The sequence below is a fragment of the Micromys minutus genome (genome assembly GCF_963924665.1).
Source record: "Micromys minutus genome assembly, chromosome: 4".
Classification (NCBI taxonomy): domain Eukaryota; kingdom Metazoa; phylum Chordata; class Mammalia; order Rodentia; family Muridae; genus Micromys; species Micromys minutus.
In genome coordinates this window covers 53,495,788-53,521,076 of record NC_137973.1, presented here as the reverse complement: position 1 = coordinate 53,521,076, position 25,289 = coordinate 53,495,788, and the positions used below count along the sequence as shown (strand labels likewise).

The 25,289-nt window shown below is 35.7% G+C and overlaps 1 pseudogene across 1 annotated transcript in view; it reads right to left on the bottom strand.

Moving 5' to 3' along the window:
* The window catches only part of LOC308420101 (ETS translocation variant 5-like), a 46,023-nt pseudogene extending 21,880 nt beyond the window's left edge, over window positions 1–24,143 (bottom strand). Inside the window, exon 1 of the transcript in view lies at window positions 23,938–24,143. The product of the transcript in view is annotated as an ETS translocation variant 5-like (transcript). The remainder of the gene's footprint in view (window positions 1–23,937) is intronic.
* Window positions 24,144–25,289: the final 1,146 nt, after the last annotated feature.

The following is a 25,289-nucleotide window of genomic DNA, read 5'->3' as shown; positions in this document are numbered from 1 at the left end:
AAGCTCAAGTGCAAGTGGATCAAAGATCTCCACATTAAACCAGGTACACTGAAAATATTAGATGAGAAAGTAGGGAAAACCTTAGAACACATAGGTACAGGAGAAAATTTTCTGAACAAAACACCAATAGCTCAAGCTCTATGGTCAAAGATTAACAAATCGGACTTAATGAGATTGCAAAGTTTCTGTAAGGCTAAGGACATTGTCAAGAAAACAAAACGGCAGCCAACAGAATGGGAAAAGATCTTTACCAACTCCACATCAGATAGAGACCTAATATCCAAGGTATACAAAGAACTCAAAAAGCTAGACACCAGAGAATTAAACAACCCTATTAAAATATGGGGTACAGACTTAAACAATTGTGCTTTACTTTATAACAACCACACCATTTTGTACCTTTCACTGTCTCTACCAATGCATGAACTCATCTTACCTTAGTTTAATACTAACCCCTTTAGATGGGTGTGTAGTGGTTACCAATTTTTGGTTTTCTTTGTTTTCTTTGAATTTTTGGGTAGGCTTTAGAGTGTTGACTGTCCATTCATATACAGTTGATTACTAGTGCAGTATGAACTTGTAGATACTAGAACATTGCTCCTCAGGAAGGAGTTTGGTTTCTGTGAGCATCTGCTTAACATACTTTCTAAAGTCAATGAATACATAACTAATTTCTTGTATATTATTGATTCCTTTATTTTGAACTTATCAACAACAGCATTATAACTCATGCCTGAGGATGGTTGATTGAATTTACCCATATCTTTTAGTAGGAACCATGATCTCTCTGTGTCTTTCTGTCTCTCCCAATACAATTAAGAATATTCTTTCTCTAGTTGTTCATTATAATAGTCTATAAATAATAATTTATTCTTGATGGTTGTTTTTCAGATTATTTGTTTATTAAAATGTGTTTGTTTAAATTGCCAAGAGAATGGTGTTGCAATTTCCAATTATGTTACTGACATTGCTTGTCTCTTTTCCTTTGTAAATATCTCTACTTTTCATCAGTATATTGTGATTTCTAAGGTAGTCTTCCTGCTGAACTAGCCCATTCATTATTTTAAAATTATCATATTCTTTCTCTTTCTCTTCTTTATTACATATTACTATCCAGCTACTCTAGTTATTTTGTGAATTCTGCGAGTTGCCCACCATTTTCAAATTATTGCCTTTCCACTGACCTGAATCTTTACCATTGTAGGTACATCTCCTTGAGATAGTGCATCATTATGCTTATGTTTCCATTCCTCTTAAAATATTGGCATTTAATATTTATTTTCATCCCATTAATATTGTTTCTAATTATTTAGATAATTGTACATGTATATATACACATGTAAATATATTACATATACATATAGTATATATATTAGTTCTTTATGGTTTGGTTCATTCTATTCATGCATTCTGCATACCTTTGGAATATTTGACTTTCCTTAAAATCGGACTTTAATATATATTCATTTTTGCACTCTCAACATAGATATAGTCTCTATAGTAATGTTCATTCTACAGATTAATTTATCATCGGAGTTCTGTATGTTGTGTTTATTATTTATAGTATATTTAGATAAATTATGAGCCACAATACAACTCAATAGAATGTTAGTTGCAATCGATCATATGCATCTTATAGTACTGGAGTAAAATAGTTTACTTGGAGATATTTATGCATTCAATTGCTCTAGTTTTTCTTCTTGGAGGTGATTTTTTTTTTTAATCGGGTATTATTTCCTTTCAGTCTAAACAAATTTCTTTAGCATTTCTTTTCATTCATGCATGCTGGAATCAGATTCTTACGGTTTCTGATATAGGAAATCTCTATGCCACATTCACTGTTGAAGAGTATTATTTGAGTATGGGATAGAGCTGATGGTTTTATTTCAGTACTCTGCACATGTTACCTGGCCATACTCTGCCTTCCATAGTTCAGGGTAAGGGATGAGTGGAAATCTGTATCATTGCTCATTCTGTGTGAAATGTCATTTTACTTTTGCTGCTTTTGAGAATTTTCTCTTTGATTTCAAGTAGCATAAATGTGTTGTGACTAACTGTGGATTTATACATATTTATCCTCCCCGATGTTTGCCGAGCTTCTCGGATCTGTAAATTTATGTCTTTTAGCAATATGTTTCCATCCCATCTGTCTCTCTTCTTTTGGTACTTTAATCACACATAAATTAGAAGTTCTGAAGCCACCCCACAGGGCTCGAATGCTGGGCTCAGCCTTTCCTCTGCTCTTCACAGTGGATACTGGAGACGGCCCTAGAGATCCCCTATGATTCAGTGGTGGCATCATGCTTCTCTTAAGCTCGATCACTGGATTAAATTTTTTTCACATTTAACAGTGTGTATGTAGTTCTAGAAGTTCTATGAGCTCACCTTTATCATTTCTATATTTCGAATGGTCAAGCCTATTGTCAAGCCATTACAATCATCTTTTTATTTACTTAAATGAACACAGTCCCACTAACTCTGTCATAATCCTTCCTTGTTAATTCTAGCGTCTGAATCATCTTGGGGTTACATTTGGTTAATTGTCCTTTGTCTGAAAATTGAGGCACTTTTTTTTCCTATTTGTTCAGAAGTTGAGTAGTTTTGGATAGCTTCCTGAACCTTGAGATTTTTTTTCCTGTGGAGGCCTGATATTCTATTATTTTTCTCTGTAGAGTGTTGATGGGTCCATTTTAGTAAGGAATTAGCATTGCAGACTCAGTTTAAAATTTTGTTTTAGAATATTCAAATCAGAACTCCATTTTAATTGTTATCTTGAGCTGAGCTGCCTTGGCAATCCCCCAGAAATGCCACTGAACGATATTCTAATGTACAAATCACACACACCACATATCACATACATACATTTTACACATTTATCACATCGCACACAGTTTATATATATCACAGGCATGCACATTACACATACATACACACACATGTACACACACATACACAGGTGCGCACACATGCTCCTGTACACACACACACATACACACACACATACGCACGCACCACACACACAGCTGAATAATGCTTGGAGCTAAATAGATATTTGATATGTAACTTGTACAAAGAACAATTTGGCTTTTTGATAAGCTTTAACACTATAAGACTTTGGAGTAATTAGTGCTGATGTGCATGCAAGCAATTTTAGAAGACCAACATATAAAGTATTTTAGATGCAACAAGACTAATTGCATGTGTGCATGCACACATGTGTGCTTTTATATGCATGCATTTCAAATGGATAACTAAGCTTGTGAAATTTTCTTGATAATATGACGTCTTTTAACATCTTCATTAAAGCAAAACTATATACTGCATGTATAGCATCTAATTTTCTCCTTGCGACTTCATTTGTTACCATTAAATATTCAAAGTCCAGTTTTTCATTACTACTGATAGTAGAGAGATTGGTCTACCTTGGAGTTCTACCCATCTGTTCCTTACATACATTATTGAACAAGAGGCAACTGGAAGGTAGGTGGTGAACCCTTGCCAGCTGCAAGCTACATTCTCAGGAGCTTTGGTGTGTTCTATAAATTTCCGAGGGTTTGTTGCCAGCTTTTGACTGTAGGGGATTATAGGCGTGGGATATTTGTGTTAAAAAGTTGCATTGAAATTTACTACTCTTTCATTAGCATCAGTTTGTAATCTTTGGATAGAGTTTTCCGAATCCCTGGGTTTTTAAAACCATGTAGATTTTTTGTTTTTTATTCAGCCTTTCTGTTCCACTTGTTTTCTTTTTTTTTCCCAAGAAACAAATAAGTCACTTTACCTGGGATCAGGACAATGGGGTCCAGAGGAGCACCCTTTGCATGTATTTGCGGAGCCCACAGGAATTAGTTTGACTATTTACAGATTATAACAGTTGGTAGTTGAATGTTTTCTTTTCATTCCCAGTTGGTGCAATATGTTCACAGCTGATGCTAATGGCTGGCCCATTTGATTTCACATATGGTCCAATATTTGGGGCCCTCTAAGGCTTCCTTTTGTAGTTAAGTCTTCTCCAACACTATCATGTATTTATTTTTGCCTTTGTCTGCTGGTCAAATGAAGAAAACAACAAAAAAAATTTCTTCAGAACCTTGGCAGCTGCAGAAGAAATCAACAACTCAGTTGATAAAGATTCAAAGAACTGGGTCAAAATGTCCCAGGAAGAAGATTTTTGTTAAACACTGCAAACAAACAAAGTACCCCTCTGCCTTGTGTGAGGCTGAGAGCGCACAAAGTGTTCTGTGCCGTTTCTCTGCCACTTTGGAGCTCTGCTTAAGCAGGCCCTAAGTGGTTTCAGCACGGCTGCATGTCAGAGAGACCGTGTTGTCCTACGAGTCCATTTATGTTGAAAAGCATCGTGCCACAAGTACTTCAGAAGACATTTCCTTTCGGGCAGTTTTCACAATTTAATTTATCTGCTGCTAAAATTCGCCGAGAGAGACAGCCTTGAAAGTGAGCTGGAGTCTCTTTGCTGAGACTTATGTCGCACAGCATTTTAGACAAGACAAGCAAGAACTACGAAATTAGCAATATTGAAAACCCAAATGCAAGCACCCTCCAGCAGTCATGATAATTCGAAACGTGGTCAGTGTTGATTCGGACTGTAGACTAACTGATAAAGCAACAATCTTATAATAAGATTATTTTCAAGACAATTGTATTACCCTGAGAGGGCTAAAATACTCATTCATTCCCAGCCAAAGGTTGCAATAGCTCCAATTCCCTGCAAAGTGGGCATTGTGTGATAATTGAGCGGTCTGGGGTGTTAACCGTCCTTCGCGTTACCTCTCGATGTGTTACATTTTCAACCGACAAATACTAATGCGTTTATTTGTGCCTTACTATTGAGATAATTTTGCAACCTGAGAAATTTATTTAAGGAGGAAAACAGTACACAGAAAAATATTTAAATGGTTCCAGGTCCGTATATTAACAGCAATTAAAAACGGCAATATGCACCAACGATGCTTTCTAAGGTAGACACTCTTGATAGACCTGGGCATAATTGGAACTGCTGAACTATAGCTAATAAACTGAAGGCTTGCACGAGACTCCCTGAATGAATATTGCTTGGTTAGTTTTCTATTTTTAACATTTGTTTATTTGTGTATTTTGTCAGGTGTGTGTGTGTGTGTGTGTGTGTGTGTGTGTCTGTGTGTCTGTGTGTGTGTGTGTGTGTGTGTGTGATCGCAAAGCATGCTTGGAAAGAGACAACTTGTGAAGAGAACAATAAACGGTTCTCTGCTTCCACCAAACTGGTCCTTTAGGTTGCCAGGCCGAGTGGTAGACACCTTAACTCGCTGACTATCTTGTTAGCCTGTTATGTTGTATTTGGATCAAGTTGTTTTTCAAACCCCACACAGAGAGAATAGCCTCTTACAGCTAAGGATGCCATTTAAATGTTCCATGTTGGTTGTCTTCAACTGTGAAGAAATGAAGAGATCTGCTTCATACCTGTTCTGTGGATTAGCCAGACTTGTTTTTATTATTACTGTTTGTTACGGGATGTTTGATTATAGTGTGATCCCCAAGATTGTGTTATTTACTAAAAAACAAAAGAACAAAAAACAAAACAAAACCCCCAAACAACAACAACAAACAATTCCTAGTTGTGGTGTGGCTCAGCCCTAGCACATACCTTTAGTCCAAGAGATTTCTGTTTATTGTAAAGAGATTTATATACTGTCAACCATAGGTCACAAAGCAGAGCAAGCAAGAGGGAAGAGGATAGGAGAAAAAAAGCAAACAGAATAAGAGGGAGTCAGGAGAATGGATAGAGAGGCAAACGGAGTAGGAAGGAGGGACACTGAGTTTGAAGGGGTTTTGGAGATTCAGAGAAGAGCTTTATTTTGGGACATTGGCTGAGGGGGAAGGTCAGCTGTATGCCTCCTTTGCCCCTCTAGGGTAGCAGGTTTTTACGCCAGCATCTGGCTCCTGAGTCTTCATTGGTAAAATTGAGCAATTGAAAGTTTGTTACAAACAACCTTTTCTTCTTCATTTCCCACCTAGTAAGAGCATAGGAAGGAGATACAGTGCCTGAGAAGATGGAGTAGAGATCATGTGTGACGCATCTACCCTACAGCAGACATTGTGTTCTCTGGTAAGTGCAGGCTATGCTCTACCTTAAGCTATTCCATATTGTATATGCAATGGTTGTTTGCTGCCTTGACTAGACAGATTCCACTTTATAGTTTTTTATTCCATTTTGACAATGGAGGATGATTCTGTAGTTTATTCTGAAGAGTAGAAAGAAAGCTAACCTGTAAATCCTGAGGATGAGGTTAGACTGTAGGAACACATTAAAATCATATCAGGAAAACTAGGCCTAATAATTACTGGACACAGGATATCAAGGAGAGTATGCAATTCTTCACCTTAAACTCGAAAAAGAAGTGATCACCTAGCCTTTGTGATTGTAGTGGCCCCAACAACCTGTTACTTGATCTCTAACTATGCACATCTAAGAGTAATGGGCAGAGATTCATGGCTATACCAGGGGCTTCAGCTGAGCTCTGCCTATGCAATTGACATAGTCTATTCAAGTTGCTATTTGCCCATCCTCCTCTCTTTTCTTCTCTTGCCATCCATCCATCTGTCTATTCCTACATCTGGACCCAGTCTATATATATAGTAAACTATGACATTGTGAGAAGAGACCAATATATTAGTCTATATTCATATAGTATGTGCATAACATATTTTATTATACAATATGTCTAGGGTTCAGATATAATCTTTGTAGGAAAGATATATTTCTCAATTTTCTAAAACTATGCTAAATTGGTAATTAAACTGGCTCTCTTTACTGAGATTTTTCAAGAAGAGAGAATCTTTAAAAAAATTTATCTAAACCTGAACTTGTTACTTATCTTGTGGCTGTGGACAAAATACCTGATGAAAGCAGTGTGAGTCGGGAAAGGTATAATTTGGTTTACTGTTCTAGGATATAGTCTATCACAGTGTAAATGTCATGGCAGCCAGGGCTGGAGGTAGTTGGCACATTGTGCTGACAGTTGGGATTCAGAGGAGAGTAATACTGATTTCCAGTTGCTTTCTTCTTTTTGTTCAGATAGGACCCCAGCTATGGAATGGTGCTACCCACAGATGAAATTGGTCTTCGCACCTCAATTCACATAATCTAAACATTTTCTCACATGCAGATTCCTTCTGTGGTGAATCTAGATCCTGTCAATTTGCCAATATGAATCACCACAGAATCCATGTCTGATTGACCACCAGTATCTTTGATATCTTTGTTTTTTTACTTATTATCTTATTTATATTCTCCTTAGTTGAAGTGAAATGTCAAATAGAGTAAAATTACCATATCTTCATTCCTAGCTTGTATGCAGCTCTGGGCTTATTTTTTTGTTGTTTTTATGAGCATTTGTCCACCACATGAATTGCCTACTTATCCTCAGTAAGTATCACATTGGATATTTGTTCCACAGTAGGAACTCAATCATCTGTTGACTGAATAAACAAACACATAAATGAACAACAAAAACGCAGCCCTGTGCCTAATTGATCAACATATTATTTTACAGCAAGTTGATCTTACTTATGCTCAGGGAAGAAATCATAAACAGTGAATTAACAACTTTCACAGTGGGATCACTCAAGTATACTTTAGAATATACTTAACAGTGTAGGCCCTGATAGGATTCATTTCATGGCCAATTTAAATATTTGTCTAAATTACAAAGGTACCCAATGCCAGTATTTGGAAACACAAAGTACATTGCTGATAATTCCCGCCTTTGAACTTTACATAAATTTCTTTGGTACCAACTCCACATTTGCTGAAAAATGTTCGAATCACCTGACCTATAAATATTTTTACAGATGTATCCAACTTTCAAGTTTATAATCTTATTACATTACATAGCACAACACAGGATCTGTATCTTTTCCCTTAGATTCCTTGCTTATAGATATATTACAGTACTCAAGAAGAATGAGAATTTCAATCAAGATATTGATAAATGCCTGCTGGATGCCAAGTTTTCTATTATATTTTGGGGAAGCAAAAGATGAATAATATTCAGTCATGTTTCATCTCTGGGTGTCTGTAGTTACTTTCATTTAGGGTCTGGAACACTACGTGTTTTGTTTTGCTGGCTTTTTGATAAATTTATCTTTTTATAATAAATATCTATCTCCCTCAGTAACCAATAAACAAAAAGAAGAGATGGGACCATATGGCATGTTTATTATTATATTTCCAACACCTGGGAACATGACTGGTTCATATTAAGTGCGATTGATTCAGATGATTGGATATAGTTACATAAGTGAATTAGTGAACAGTGTGCCATTGCTTCCAGAGAGAAAGCAGAGTTATCCTCTCACACCTTTGACCACATCTTCATCTCTCAGTACATCGCATAGCTTAATGGGTACATTTTTTGAAGGTACCTTGTTTACTGTAAGGTTTTTTGAATAAGTGATTACACTTAATTATTTTATTGTCTGAAAATTTCTTATACGTATGTAAGAAAATCTGATCATATTTACCCACCAATGCTCATTCCATATCTTGCAGGATTTTCTTTATTCTTCAAAATTTCAAGATGTCATATTTAATTTTTTTCTTTTTTCTTCTTTCTTCTATCGTCTTCCTCTTTCTTCTTAACCTCCTCCTATTGCTCATACCTCTACTTCCCCTCAACTTCCTGCAACAACGGACTAAATCCATTTAGATCAACCCACATGTGCATGGATATGGGGCCATTTATATATTTCTAAAGGATTTTCCTCCTCCACATTCATCAATTGCCAGTAGCTCCTCCGTTAGGAGTCGGTGTCTCATGAGCCTTCATCTATAAAAGCATATCTGCTGTTTGATGTTATGAGTACAGTCCAAGGTGTTGTGGCATCATAAATGGAGAAGCTCTGTCATGTTTACACAACAGCATTTCTTAGCAGTCTTTTTTGCCCTCCAAATCACCTCCTACACATTGGTACCTAGGCCATGATAGTGAGAGGCAAAGATGTTCTATGTAGAAAGGTGCCCTCATTCACTTGCTCTCAGGATTTTGACTAGTTATGAACATCTGAATTAACTGCTGACCACTGAAAAAGAAGCTTCTCTGACAGAGGAAGGTTAACAGTGGTCCGGGCCTTCCAGTATAAACATAAACATTCAGAAGGCAGCTTGACAATGTGCTCATTTACCAAACTAACAATAGTAAGTTCTACTCTGGACCTTGGACATTTTCAGCTATGGACCTTTGACCCGGTTTATAACACTAGACTTGAATTCTTCCCTACATAGAAGACTTCAAATCTAATCAGAAATGATACAAACACATTGTTTTTATTGAAGTTAGTGTTTAAAATATTAGCATTTTTCTTACTTGGAATAATGGGACCATACATTTGTCAGATTTCTAGTGTTGAAAACCATGTTTTTCTACTATTAGTTTCTGTAATCTGTTATGTTCCCACAAATACAACAATCTAGCTGCTTTCATGAGAGGGATTCTTTAGACATTTCTAAAGTGACTTCAAATACAGAGATTCAAATTTCCCCTGACACTTTATGGACCTAATATTGAATAACATCTTATGGTCAGGAACACCTAACATTTCAGTCTGAAAAGACTCACAGTGTCCCCTGTACTTATTCTATTGCATCAACCAAACCCAATGTAGTAGGGTCATAACTCTTAGGCTTCTGGGAGTCCTCAATCTCCACTCTTGGCCCATGGCTGTTACTTTTGCTTAAGGGGTGACTAAAGAGTAGAGGATGATCATATTGTCTTATCCAGCACACGGGTTCTCTCCTTACACTTATGTGAGGTAACCCAGTCACAAAAGAACAGATATAATATGCAGTCACTGATAATTGGATATTAATCCCAGAAATCTCTGAACACCCCAGAAACAACTCACAGGCCATATGAAACTCAAGAAAAACAAAGGCCAAAAACAAAAGCCTCAGTCCTTCTTAGGAAAAAAATAAATGTATAGCACCCTTTCAGAGTGGGATATACCTGGACCTTAAATCATTAATAATTGAAGATCTAAGAATATAGCCTTGTGGCATTTTTTGGTATTCAAAGATCATTATGCTTAATATATACGCACCAAGAAAACTGTTTCCATTTTATGTTCTGTCCTACATGTGCTTTATGCTTATGGTAACTAGTGGGATTTTAATGCATGCTATCAAACCTCTAAAAGAATTAAGTACTGACAAAGAATATCCATACAGTGCTATGCCAAAATTCCTTTAAAAATTTGTATATGTATTCCTCTCTTTTTGAAAAGTAAAGTTGTAAGAGAGAAAAAAAATCCTTGATTTCTTATTCTATGAGGTAAAACAACCATTTTGATTACTCCTCTAGTCTTCCCTGCCCTCCGCTCACTTCCCTCCTCTCTCCTCCTCCCCTCTCCACTCCACATTTTTTGGCACAGCAATAGCAAATTGCTTGTAGTTCCTAGATGCTTACACCCAGGTATTTTCTGCCTCTGCATCTGCTCATCACACTCTGCACAGAAATGCTTTTCTCACCCTTTATTCCTATCCAACTGGCTACTTCCCACTCATACTTCAAGATTCACCTGGGATGTGATCTACTGGTCTATCATTTCGTGAACTTCTCCCCACTTCAGGGTACTGAAAGTGCCGTGAGCCTGCTCTTACCATGACATATGTCAGATTGCATTGCAACTAGAATTACCCATATGTGTGTATCTGTATGTGTTGTTTTGGACCACTTACTTTACATGAATGAGAGATTTTATTTGTTTCCATCAACATTAGGTTATATGTGTATATATACTATATATAACATATTAGATGTAATATATATATCTAGAATATTATGTATCTCTATATACATATAAAGATATGCATCTTATATTCAATATATAGTATTATATACATAGATTTATGTAATTTAATTTTAAAGAATTAGACTACATACTCCAATTCTCTATAGATTCACCAATAAAAGCCTTGCAATTAACATGTCTCAGGTTTTAGAATATTGAAGTTATGTCAATAATTTATGGCCTCTGTATGCATATTTGATTATTTTCAGAGATAAAGTTGTAACTTACTATGTTATTAAAGATTATCTTGAAGTTATAATCCTCCTGCCTCCAGCTCCCCAGTGCTGGAATCATAGGCATGTACTACTGTACCTAACATTATGGGCACTGGGTATTGAATCCTACATGATAGGCACTTTACCAACACAGTGATCCCCCCTTTGTATTCTTCTTTTGACTGGATTTCAACCAAAAGAATTGATCAAGGGGTATTTACAAAAAGTGCTATGGAAGACTCGTGGTTAAATAGGAAAGATACTTAACAGTAAATATCCTCTGTTTTATTAAAATCTTACTAAGCTTGCTAATTTGAAGTTTTCCAGCAAGATGTGGAGAGAACAAACCCTCTGATGAGAATTACTTGTTTCAGCTTCAACATTTGAAAGCTACAAACCCCTGGGGTTTTTGTTTGATTCTGCTTTGTTTTAAGATGGCAAACGACAGACAGAATTTAAAGCAAGTAACTCTAATGGCAACTGTCATGCCATGATGACTTCAGGTAATCATTGGAAAGATGGCATTGAGGAGCAGGCTAATCATTTTATGGGCAGGAGTCCTGAACAGGAATGGAGAACTTTTCCTTAATTGACATCATTACATTACCAGCCACCCTGAGGCCACAGGTGAGCAAGACTTCAATTGTCATCCACTTTCATTTATTTCAGTTGCCTTTGTTAATTTCTGTAGTTCATAATTCACCCAGTGGCAGTAAAGAAGATAATTTTTTATTTTTTGTTTTGTTCTGTTTAAATGACAGAGCCCAGAAAATAAAGACAATGGTAATTCTATTGGAATCTTATTTAGGTTAACAGGTTCTTCTTCAGGCTGAGGAAAAAGAAATGGTTTCTTCCATATTTTCCTTTAGCTTATTCTGTGGTATTTATTTATAAATACCACAATAGTCAATAAGATGTTAGGTATATAAAAATCTGTACATGTATCTCTTTCTTTTTTTTAAATTAAGTTGTATGAAAAAAAAAGATGTTAGGTATAGGTATCAAAGTGGTTCTCTAGGACTGAGTTTATGGTGTACATTACTCTCTTAAAGTGTGTATTTATTCACTACATTCCAATGTGGTAGATAAATTACCATATTTTCTTCTGAAAAAGAGTGTATATACCTGTTACTTTACCTTTAAAATATATAATATAGCCTCATTGATACCTTCTTTTTGTCTGACTTTATCTGACAACCTTCCAGTCACTCACTATGTAGGGATTTTCAATCTAATTCTGTTTTCCAGAACACTTTGGGTTATTTCTTTACAGGTTTTCTTTCTTTATAAATCAGACTTCTAAAGTTAAGCCCAATTTCTTCTATTTTGCCCGATACCTTGTCTCATTCATCAGACATTTTCTTAAGATTCTTCCATCTTTCCTATGAAAATCAAACATTCCTGAGCAACAAAAAAACAAAGCGAAACCATCCATCCAACCAACCAACCAACCAAAACAACAAAAACTCCAGTTCTCTCACCTCCCACACCATGACATCATTCCCTTGATATCTGAATTGTCTCTGTGTCTAATGAACAGTAATTTATCAGGTGCTAAGTTGATTACAGTATCTAGTCTTCTTTTCTCTTCCAAATGTCTGTTGAATGCTGTATCTTTCAAGTAACGAAGCTAAGTTACCCTCAGAAACAGGGTTCTTTGTGATTTATGTTTTTTGAATCTTTCTATAAAGCAAAGACCTCATTAAGTGTTTCTTATTAAAGAAGGGGAGTATCCAGACATAGTTAGATTAAACATTTCTATAGTTTCTGGGCTTATGGTGGTATGACATTAAGATTAATTAGTAGGTAATCTCAAATTTTGCATTTTATGTGGTTGAAAATGCATCTCCATTAGAGAAATAGCAAAATGAATCTTGAAATGATCAAGATATAAAGCAGTGATGCTAGTTTTGCTTAAAACTGGAAATTATTTTCACTGGAAGAGAAATTGCCTCTACTGCAACAGAAAACAAAGGATAAAAACATTAAAGCTTGTTTTATTATTATTATTTAAACTGTGTCCCTGTATTGGATAAATATGTTGCTTTAAATGTGGCTAGTCAGACACCCATCTAAGTCTGTGAATAATATAGAAATGATCTGTGCTTCATTCCTGGAAAATTTGCTTAGGAATGGCAATGACTATGCAGCAACAATGTGATTTCCTAGTAGTCCTGGTTCGGTGTGAGCTGCAGACCTTCCTGAGCCCAGACAGAGGAGAGGATGTAGTTCCAAAGGACACGCATTGCTTTCTCTTAGACCAGATGAAAAGGCGTTCTAAAGCAAGCAGCAAGCCTGCTCCCCATCAGAGGAAGAGCGCTGGTGTTTCCATAGAGATGATCTGAAAAGTGATAGCGCTTCAGGAGACAGCTGGGTCAGACTCAAGGACGTCCTGATACAGTGGCTCTTCAGGCTCTTAAACATCTTCTTGGCCACATGAGTGTTTATTGTGGTGCAACGGAGACACCTTGTTTTCCAGAGGTTTTTTTGGCCTTGCCCAGATCCACAGGTGTTTCTCCTCTTTGGAGAAGCCAGTCCTTTAAAACAAAACAAAAATGAAAAAAACAGAAACACAACAACAACAACAAACCCAGAATGTCCTTCAAGTAGAAATATGCTGAACTTAGTTGGTACTGTGTGCATGGAACTTCCACAAAGTGAAGGAATCTCAGACATAAATCTTCGCCTTGTTTTTCAACTGTTTACCCTTAAAAATAGAATTAATTGCATTGAGCTAAAAAACAACTGTTTCTTACTGTAATTTATCTGGCAAGATAGAGTCTGAAGGTCTGCTTCTTGCCTCTTATTCAGAATCTGTCTTTGAGGCTCGAAACAGAGATGAGTGTCAAGACTTCCTATAGGATGAATTTTTCCTGGGTACATTTTAATAAGAAGAAGCTGTTTTCGGTAATCTAGTATACCTAATTGTGTTTTCAGACTGGATAGCTGTAAACTCGAGGCAATGCTATCTCTGAATATTCTGTCTCTCCTCTTTTTACTGCTTCAAAGAATAGAAAGATACAGCCTCTATTAAGCAGTAGAATTAAATTTAGAATAATACACTATTTTTTTCTAAAAAATTTAAATCTGTATTTAATTTCATTAACATGAGGATTGAGAAAGCTTGATAGGAAGCTCTTTCAAATTATAAAGCAATTTCAATTTATACAAAAATATGCTTATCATAAAGACCCAAGCTTCAGTGATTTTTTTTCAAATCTTTGGTGCAATCAATTACTGTAAATGATGTTCATAAGCTTGGCACTACTTTAATGTCCTTTATTGAACCTATTACTCCTAGCCTTCAAGGTAGAAACTCTCTCATATGGAGTAGAATTGATTCATTGATTTATTCTATTCAGTGAATAAGAATTGTACACAATTATGATAAAGTTACCTATTCAGCTAGTACGTGATATGTAGAGTATGTTGCTACGAGGCCTTTAAGATGTATAAAACATATGTCCTGGTTATCAAGTTATCAACTATTTTGGCCATAGTTTTAGTTGAGTGTACAACTTCTTACTTTAAATGTAGATCAGACTGATGCTTCTTATAATCAAGTGCTTTCACGTTTGGGAAATATCAAACCACCTTTCAACAAAAGATCAAATAACGTTTCATAGGGAATCATGAGAAGATGTGGATTGTGGTGGTTTGGATGGCAAGGGTCTACATAGGTTTCTTTGTATAAAACCCTTGATTCCCAGTTAGCAAACCTGCATGGGAAGGTTTGGGAATCGTGGCCTTGCTGGAGGAGCTGTGTCACTAAGGCAGACTTGACATTTTCCAAAGACCATGGTAGTTCTAGTGTCTCTTTGCCTCTCGTGCCTGTGGATCAGGATGTAAGCTCTCTTCTACTGTTCCATGCCTGTCTGTCTTTTGCTACCATAAGGGTGATTGACTCCCTTTCTGAAAGTGTTACCCTTGTTAAATACTTTCTCCTATAGAATGCCTTGTCTTATCGCAGCAATAAACTAAGATAAAGAGAGAATTTGTTCTATTTTGTACATATGTAGCAGATGTGCAGCTTGGTTTTAATATGAATCTCAAATTGCAACAGGGGGCTATCCCAAAAGCTGTTGCCTGTAGGTGGGATATGGTCTTTTAGCTGGGCTGCCTTGTCTGGCCTCAGTGGGAGAGGAAGTGCCTAGTGTCACAGACTGGAAGGGTCAGGGTTGGAGGATACCCAGAGGGGCCTCATTCAGAGGAGAAGGGGAGGGCGCATGGGAGGGATTTTGGAAGTAGGTGACTGGGAGCAGGATGTAAAGTGAATAAGTAAAAGATAAAATTATATTTTTAGAAGTCTTTTTCCTAATCATTTCATTGTGGTGATTTGAACCCACTGCACTTGTACTGGACATTCGGCCCTGTACTATTTTCTATTATAACACTCAAAATCAGTACATATTCCATTGTTACAAAATTATATATGATAAGGCATAACTTTTATGTTATCAATATTTGTAATTAATACAAATTTATAGTTATTAAAATGTGTTCTGTGATTTATTTAACTGATACAAATATTAAATAGTACTGTATGAATTTTGTTGTTACAGGTTACCCTATTCGCCTGTCCATCATTTATAAACCTATATCTATTTTGTGTCACTGTAGCCACAGACATGCCTACCTACAGGGACAAAGCTTTGTAAGATGAGTTTCTACACAAGAGAATTGCATAGACTGCCATAGGGCAAGTTTATTTTAATATTGATAGACATGGCCAAATAGATATTGAGATAATTGATTTTATTTTCCCAAAGAATGTTTAATAATTCCTTTCCACTTAAATCTCTTACATAAAGTAAACACTCCTCGGAATATGATGAGGTTTTTTTTTTTCCAGATAAAGATGAATCTTTACAGACTGACTGAAAATATTATCTTGCTTTTTTTCTTCCTGGAGGCATTTTCAGACTATTATTTAAAGAGATTGTCCCAAAGTAGAAAACACATGCTTCTCTAAATTAAAGAGAAAGAGATCAAAGTATGAAGAAATAGAGTTAATGGGAAAAAGATACAGCTGTAATATGTATACTGCTCTCAAAACTAGAGAAAGGAAGCACAAATATAAAGATTATATAACATTTCTAGTTAAATCTCTCTCTCTCTCTCTCTCTCTCTCTCTCTCTCTCTCTCTCTCTCTCTCTCTCTCTCTCTCCTGATATATATACCAGGAGAAAATGAAGCAAGGGGAAATATCTGAAAGATGAAAAGACTTGAGGGAGCACCCCATAGATCGAGAATTAAATACTGAAATAAGTTATCTTTTAGAAAAAAAAGTTGGATAAAAATTTAGGGCCTGCATCAATGGTGGATTGGCATGAGAATTAAGAAAGAAATTTAACTCCACGTGAAAAACTGGGTGAAGATATTAAGACTACAAAGATATAAATCTAAATTTGTGGTCATGTTACTACTTTTCGTCTTCTTACCAGATAATGACCATATAAGTAAAAATATAGCAACAGAAAAAAGTATTCATAGAATATGTGCAGGTAAGAGCCAATAATTTCCCAAATAGGAGAGGAGAAATAAATTAGTTATATTATTTTAAAGTTCAGATGCTTATTAAGCCATGGTCTGACACAATTTGATGTCATCTCTCATAAGTTTCTTATGGTTTTTGTGCATCCCAGTGCGACCTGTAAGTAAATGTGGGTAACAAACTAGCTTTCAGTAGTGGGAAGTTGTAAAGAAGTGTTCACTAAATGAGGCAGAGGGAAGAGAAGCAATCACAGCACTTTAAGAAGCCAGAGAGACAAAGAAGAGCATATTTTGTCTTAATCAAGAAGAAATAGTATAAAAAAGTATGAGTAAAAAAGTCAGCAGAATAGAGGATTAATTATAATTTACCTGGTAGCAATGACCATGTAAAGCCATTGAGACAAATAGCACAAAATGTAAAATTCTTAGGGTAATCTTGACAAATTATGTCCTCGAACACTTGCAGACTTTGAAAAATTTCTTAGAAATTAAGAACAATGAAGCGATATGCCATGTTTATGGATTTAAAATTAAGAAGTGGATTAATGAAACATATATGAAATGTATATCACACTTTTGAAGTAATCAGAACTGAAGAACTGTCATCTAATGCCAAAACATTTATTGATTTGCAGTCAAGACAGTGATGTGTAGTAAAAAGAAAAAAATAATTATTTGACCTACTTGAATTTGTAGTATACCATATAAATTCAACAATAAGTTTAGCAGTAAGTGATAACAGGAAACATGGGCTGGAGAGAGGACTCAATCAGTAAGTTGTAATACAAGCAGGAAGACATAAATTTGATCCCCAGAACAAAATTAACACATACAGACGTGCACGCACACAATACAAACACATACAGGCAGATACCACACACAGAACTACAAACATATACACATACAACACACACATACACAAACACCTCACAGATACACATGGAGACAGACACAGAAACATAAACATATGGACCGTATACACAAACCACAGACATATACACACAGAGACACAAATACATACATATACACTACACACACACACACACAGACACACATGCACACAAACACATATACACATACAAACACATAAACACCACACAGACCCACAAGGAGACAAACACTGAGACATAGACATATGGATTACACACATGCACTGCACACAAACACACAAACAGACACAGAAGCAGACACACACACTATACACAAAGATATACATGCATGCACACACATACATACACACAGACACAGATATACACACACACTGTACACAGAGATATATACACAGGCACACACACACACACACACACACACACACACACACACACACACACAGAGCCAGGAATGATACAGCACCCTTATCATCTCAGAACTATATGGGCAGAGACAGGTTTGTTGCTGGGCATGCTAAGAAGCCAGACTAGAGTTCAAACCAATAAAAGACCCTTTCTCGGAAATAAAGAGGACGGCATCTAAGGAACGAAACTGGAGATGTGTTGTCTTCTGCATTTGTACATATGTGCATGAATATTCACCTGCACCTCAACCTGCACTTGAACCTACACACACACGCCAAACAAATCAGTGCTTTTTTAATGAAGTGGAACATTTAACAAGACAAACCAGCAAATACAGCAGTCCTCAATATAACTAAAATATGAACTATTCCTGACAAAACGTAAGTTAAAATAGGTAGCAATAATATATTAAGAAAATTCTCAAGTATTTTAAAAAATTATGTCCTATCTAACTCATATAACAAAACAACCAAATCAAAAAGGAAATGGAGTAGTTTGGGTTGCTTGGCCATACCAACATAATATTACATTGTTGGATGGAGTTCAAACAACCATTAGATGGAAATATACAGCTTTAGATGCTGTAATAGATAAAAAATGCTCAAAAATACACATTAAGTATCTTAGGACATCATAGGTATTTATTTAAGAAATTGAAACCATGTGTGCACATAATACTTTGGAAGCAGACATTCATAGTAGGTTTGTTGATAATAAATTGAATTATTGAAATCCAGAACTATTTCTATTATTGTTTAACAAATGACATACCCAATTCTCAGGATTCATAAAATAAACCTAGAGATAAAATGATAAGAAGGGATGGCTAACTAATATTCTCAGTAGCAGACATGCAGAGAAAAGACATGGACAGAGAAAAAATGACTTGATTTATATAACATTCTAAGACAGGACAGCCTTTTTTGGTGAAAGAAAAATTGCTGCATCCTAGGTTTTGAAATAGGGCGGAAATGACTGAAAACAGGAACATGCTTTTCTTTATGATGAAAATGATCTATGCCTTTACTGTGATGGTGAACACTTGGGTGTTTACATTTGTTTCAATTCATTGTACTGTATGCTCGAGCTGTATATTTTTCATTATACATAATTTAGACTCAAAAATAATTTGAAGAGAAAGATGTTATGTTGAAGTTTATTACAAAAATAAAATGATAATCAGTGACTAATATATCCTTATCTGGTAAAACATAAAACCTCACAGATTTACCAGGTAACACAGATGAAGGAACCCAGCTCTTTGTACAATACTGTATGTACTGAAAAGACTCTGATTTCCCAATAAAATGAGCATCAAGAAAAATGTACCCATTGTCACTGGATTTTTTTCAAACAAAAGTGAAAATTCTGGCCAACTTGGTAATTAAGGGGAAAAGTTCTATAATTAAAATGGAAGATACAAACTGTCATTATTTACAGGTCATGTGTCTATATAATAAAAATCCTCTACAGTTAATCAGCAATCCAATTATTCCTACTAATTAGGGAATTCAACAAATTTGTTGTACACAATGGCTTAAACAAGTTAGCTTTATTCCTCTCTAGCAGGGTTCAACCGGCTAATGCCTGCTAGCGAAACCCAGCTGTCAACTGGTTTCCTAAATAAACTTTTATTGGAACATAGCCATGTCCAACTGGTGATTTATTGTCTGGAGGCTTCTTTTTCATCACCATGACAGAACTGAATGGTTATGATATACTGACTAGTGCACAAAGCCTAAATTATTCACTATCTGAAAGAAGAATCAAAGAGAAAAACATGATAGAAAAGCAACATGTGGTTTTAAAGGTAAAAAATGCTTATATTTATTTTCTATCATAAATTTATAAATTATCCTAATCTAAATGAATCCCACATTCATGGTAATATTTTTGTTAAAGTTTGAAATGGGCAGACCTATATAAATAGATTTATCAGTCTATAATAAGACATCCAAATCTAAATAGAATCCATTAATAAACGCAATAAAGTATAGTTAGATATTTGAAATACTTTGAACATTCTTTCTAAACTGTATATAGAAAATGAAGAACCCATAAAACAGAGGTGTAAGTTGTGTCCTTCCTTAATCAAAGCTACTTAATGAATGCAGTCTAGGATTTGGTGAAAGGCAAATAGATTCCAAGAACAAGAATCAGAGACTCGATTCTAGATGAATAATGATTGACAAATGGAGTGCATGAATGAACACTTGGATTAGGAAGTAAAGAATGAAAAATACCATCTGAAAAAAATAGACATGGATTTCAAATTAACAATGCACACAAAAGTGGAATTTGGTTGTACTAAACATCACAACACGAATAAGAGATTTAGCAGAGCATAAAAAATATATACATTTTACTCTTGGACATAAATAAAGATAATCATCAAATTTTCTAAACCAAATATCACAGTAAATAAATTTGAATGGATCTGGTCACATGAAATAAATTATGCTCACAGCACTTAACATATAGCATACACACACAATTTCTGAAGTTAGAAAACAAAAGAACACAAAATCATTTCAAAATGTGCAAAGTAGCTACGCGTTTATGATGCACTGAAGGGAAAGTCTAAACCAATCATGAATAATTTTTAGAGAAACTCCAACTCAGTAATTGGGTGATTAAAATGAAGATAATTTGCAGCCTCAAGGTAAGCAAATCTGTAATAATTAAACTAAACTAAATTTGTAGAGGGTATGGGGAGATGGGAGCACTTAAACCCTTGTGCTAAGATTGCAGCTCTTCTGAGTACTCAGTTGCAGAGCCTGTGATAGGCTCAACTATCAGTAGATGCATAAACTTTCTGTGTATGTAGGCGTATTGACTGCACAGAGTAAATTTGTCACTACCCACGTTGAGCACAACCTTGAAGAACTTAATGAACTTACTGCAAATGTTTTCATCTGCCTGAGTCAGTTCACCAGTTTATGTTCCTGATGTGTTTGCATTTATGTTTGTGTTTCATACAGCCTGTCACATTTTCTTCTTGCTTAGTTTGCTTATGTGATTTCTCAGCACCTAATTCTTGTGCTTAACCCCAGAGAAATATATCTTTCATAGGTTCATAAGAGAACTTAGATGTTGGCATTTATCAAACACTATAGCTGGGTATTGGAGTCACTCTAGTTTAGGAAGATAAGTGTATGTGTGTGATGTATGCTTTGGTCATAGTTCTGTAATTAGAAGCTAATGCCTAGCCCTATAGAGCCAAGTGCATGTATATAAAATTCTACTGGGGGTGGATAAAATAAAAAACAAAGTAACTGTATTTGTATAATTTAAAATGTATATAAAAGTTTCATGTATATTTAAGGGTATTTTCAAACAGAGAGTAATGAGTAATTAGCCAAATGTAGAACTGGAATAGAAAATCAGAATGTTGCGTCAAGGTAAAGAATGACTTCATAAGTGGATCAGGTATCAACTTGCTGGATCTGTTGAATGAATAAGTATCTTGCATTAATAATAACAGAAATCATTCCATACATCACTAAAGTTTATGACTTGTAACAGATGATAAAAAACAAGGTAAACTTCACACTTCACATCTTACTTGCAGGGAAAGTAGAGAACAGAGACAAATGCGAAAGAATATCAAATTACACTTTAAAGCTTAGACTTTCCCAGCCATTTCACACTGAGCAAAGTTGACTTCATATCTCAGTGTTTTCTGAAGTTATTTTAGTGTCTCTTTAGCAGAAAGTATATGAAATAATTCAATCCATTCTGACTAGTTTATTTTGTTTGCACTCAGTTCAGGCGGATCCTCATCATAATTTCTAATATGATCTAAGTGTATATTTTTTTCCCAAATTGCAGTAAATATACTTTGCTAAGTCATTCTCCTTAGATGGAATTAAATTACTTACCTTGGTAATGGAGAGTCTCTGGAAGGATGTAAATGAGTTGTTAACATGGCACTTCATTGCCACAATAATTTAGAGCCACTAGCTAGCTTGATGTGTCTGCAATAAATGTTTTATTATTTAGGAAAAAAATTCACTCTACAAGTTGCCATGTGCCACGCTCATCCGTGCTGTAAATCAACAAAGATCAGCAGACTGAATAGAAAAATGAAAAGCTTATTTAGAAACTGACATAAGCTTTCAGATGAACAGGGACGGCTGAAGTTAACTGCACTCATTTCTCTTTGCTTGTCAGACTTTGCCACTTGAATTTCACTGCTAAAGATAGGGGATAGCTTGCTTTATGAAATTATGTCCAGGAAAGCAGTGCTTACATTTACATAGATAGAGTCATAATAAAGTGGAATATGAAGAAGCCATGTGACAGTGGCCCCAGATATATGAAGCATGGGATGGGCTTCCCTATCCTCATGTCTGCTGACTTGGTGGTACTAGTCTATGTAGAAGGAAAAGACATGTTAGAGACAATAGTTTTCAGAATTTTCCAGAAGCTATTCATAATGTCCAGACTCTACTATAAAGCACCAGATATTTTAGCATTTATAAAATGCCTGGGAATTTTCCCTTGCTTCTATTCTAATAAGGTCAGGGTCACAGGAAGTTTTCACTCAGCTTTTACAGTTTGGTGAGGTCAGGATTTACATAGAGCTATGGTCACCCTCACCATGAGATTGGCTCCAAACTCACCAGGATTAACTAGAATGCCCATTTTCACGACACATGAAGTGCTTGGCATTACAACAGTGAGGGGTGAGTCCTAGCTCTTGTCTCCCTCTTGTCAAAGAAGACAGCATTATGGGACACCAATGCTAGCTTTTTCTGTACAAAGGGACACAGAGAAGAGATACCCACGCATCTCAGCCTTACTTTCCTAGTAATATTATGAATATTATAATGTAGAATAATTATATAAAATAACTAACATATAGTAAATGTAATATATAACAATTAATAATAATGTCATGATTAAATTCTTAATTCTCATGTTCAATGACTTTAAATCTGTGTAATAGTCAATGATCAATCCTTTTCTATTTAAAGTTTGTCTGTGAATTAGTAAAATGTTAACCACCATTGGAGACTAATACTTCCTTAGGGTAAACCTTGTCCTGCAAACCTAGTTGAAAAGTGAAAAAAAAAGACATTTCATTATTGATTTATTTATGACCGTCAAAAAGGGAAATCACAGAAGACTGTCATTTGAGTTCAAAGGCAAATATAGACATAGTTGGTTGAAGAAGGTGCTTCACAACATAGACCAGAAAAGCAGTGAGCTCACAGAATGTGCAGCTTATCGAAACCTAGGGGACTAAAGGAGGTTCTGGTGAGGTATATGTGGTCCCAGTGAGGAGAGGAAGCTCCTCAAGGAAACACCATCAAGCATTCAGAAAAAAGAAGCAGCCCTACTGCTGTATCTTTTAGGAGGAGGATGGAGAAAGCATAGTTAAACAAATGTTAATGAATATTATATCTTCTAACATACATATTATAATATGAATGTATATTATTTAAATATTATCAAATTTATTAGAATGACTTTCCAGCTGTTGTCCAGCTAGTTCAACAATGGTTATCTATCAATGAAATATCCAAGGACTCAGCAGCTGGTCTGTCTATAAGGCTGGGTCTCTCAGCTGGTCTTCAGTATCTGGAAGAAGTAGGCTCTAGGGACCATGATGAAACAGTTTGTCAGCCAGAGTAATTCCATGCATTAGATAGGCTGTCACATGTGGTTCAAATATAAACTGGATCTTCCCACTTCAGAAAACCTAGATTTATGGTGGATCTTCATACTTCAAAAGATTTAACTAAGGAACACCTCTCACAAGTATATCCAGCCTCTTGGCTTTTAGTTCATTCCAGATGTACTGAAATTGAAAACCAAGAATAGCCACGATACCATGTTATCTATCAATATCAACAATATTTCCATCATCCTAAAAAAGTTCTGTGCCTCTTTCAAAAAAGCAAGGCACTTAAATACAATAGTTTCCTTTCTATCAGTATGAAAACTTATGCTATTTTGCTACATGCCAGTAAACACATAATGTGCTTCCATATTTAGCTTTATTTACTGAGATATTTTTGCGATTCATAACACTGCTCTTAAAAACAGCAGCAGTTCATCCCATAAAGTATTATATTATAGATTTTTACCTTTTTCTAAGGGCTGAATTATTCAGTTCCTTCCAAAGATGGCTGTCTACCAATGGAAAGCCCAAGAATCCAGTAGCTGTTCCAGCTCTGGAACTCTGACACAAGTGTGCTAAGGAAAGAAGGGCTTGACTTAGCTCACTGTCCAAGGAACTCTTATCAATCATGTGGAGAAAGTTGCAGCAGCAGGAGCTTAAAGTGTTGGTCATGTTTCACCTGCAGTCAGGAAGCAGAGAGGGAAAAATGCTTACAAGTCCTCATTCTCTCTGTCCCATCCAGCTCAGGATTCCCTGCCCGGAGTGACCCCAACTCCAAAATTAAACTGTGTCTTATATCAATTAGCATACAGAATCTAGAGAACGCCAAGACGCATGTGCAGAGGCTCATTTATGAGGTGATTCTAGACTGTCACAGTGGCACTTAATACTAACCATCATATACCAAGCAGAGGCAAAGCAGAGGCATATCCGACTCTCTCATCAGCTCTTATGTAATCAACTTCCTGAGGAAAACAAGAACTATGTCGGGATGTTGAATTACGAAGGCATTTGAAATTTATATAGACTCTGAACTCCCAAACTTGTGAAATATTTGCGCTGGTCAGTACCTTGAATCTTGCAAGCAGTCTGGAGATGTAAATGTTAACAGTTAAAAATCTCTCCGTGGGGCCCATCAGTGTCACTGCTGGATACATAGCCAAAGGTGAAATCATTGTACCCCAAAAGAGCAGTCCTATGCATAATACTTAAAAACATCAGATCAACCATTGGTGGGTAAATTGATAATTATATGGTGCACACACATACACTCACACATATGTAACATCTAATATACATACATATATATAAACAAACACACACACACATATGAAAAAGGACTAGAAAAATAGTCTTTTGCAGTAATATGGTCAGAACTAGAACTCCTCATCTTAAAGAAAAGAGTCACACAGAGACAAATATCACAGTGTCATTTATTTGCTGAAACAGAAGAATGGAATCCTGTAATAGTTGTGAGACTGGAAAAGATGTGGGGAGAAGTTGAGGTAGAAGAATCATCTGTGATTTTTTTGCTAGTATAGCATTGTGACTATAATTTAAAATATCTTATGATGTATTTTAAAAATGACTATAATAAGTCCATATGTATGAAAAGAACTTATGTTTGAAGAGATGCAGGTACCAAGTGCTCTATATCTTTGTTGCTGTAATAAAATACAGGGTTTTTTTTTTTTTTTTTTTTTTTTTTGGCTCACTGTTGAAGGCAGAGTTTGTAGTAGGGGGAAAGTCCAGGCAGCAGGTGTTGGAGGCGGTTAGACAGAGTGCATCTACACTCAGGAACATGGTAATAAATGCTAG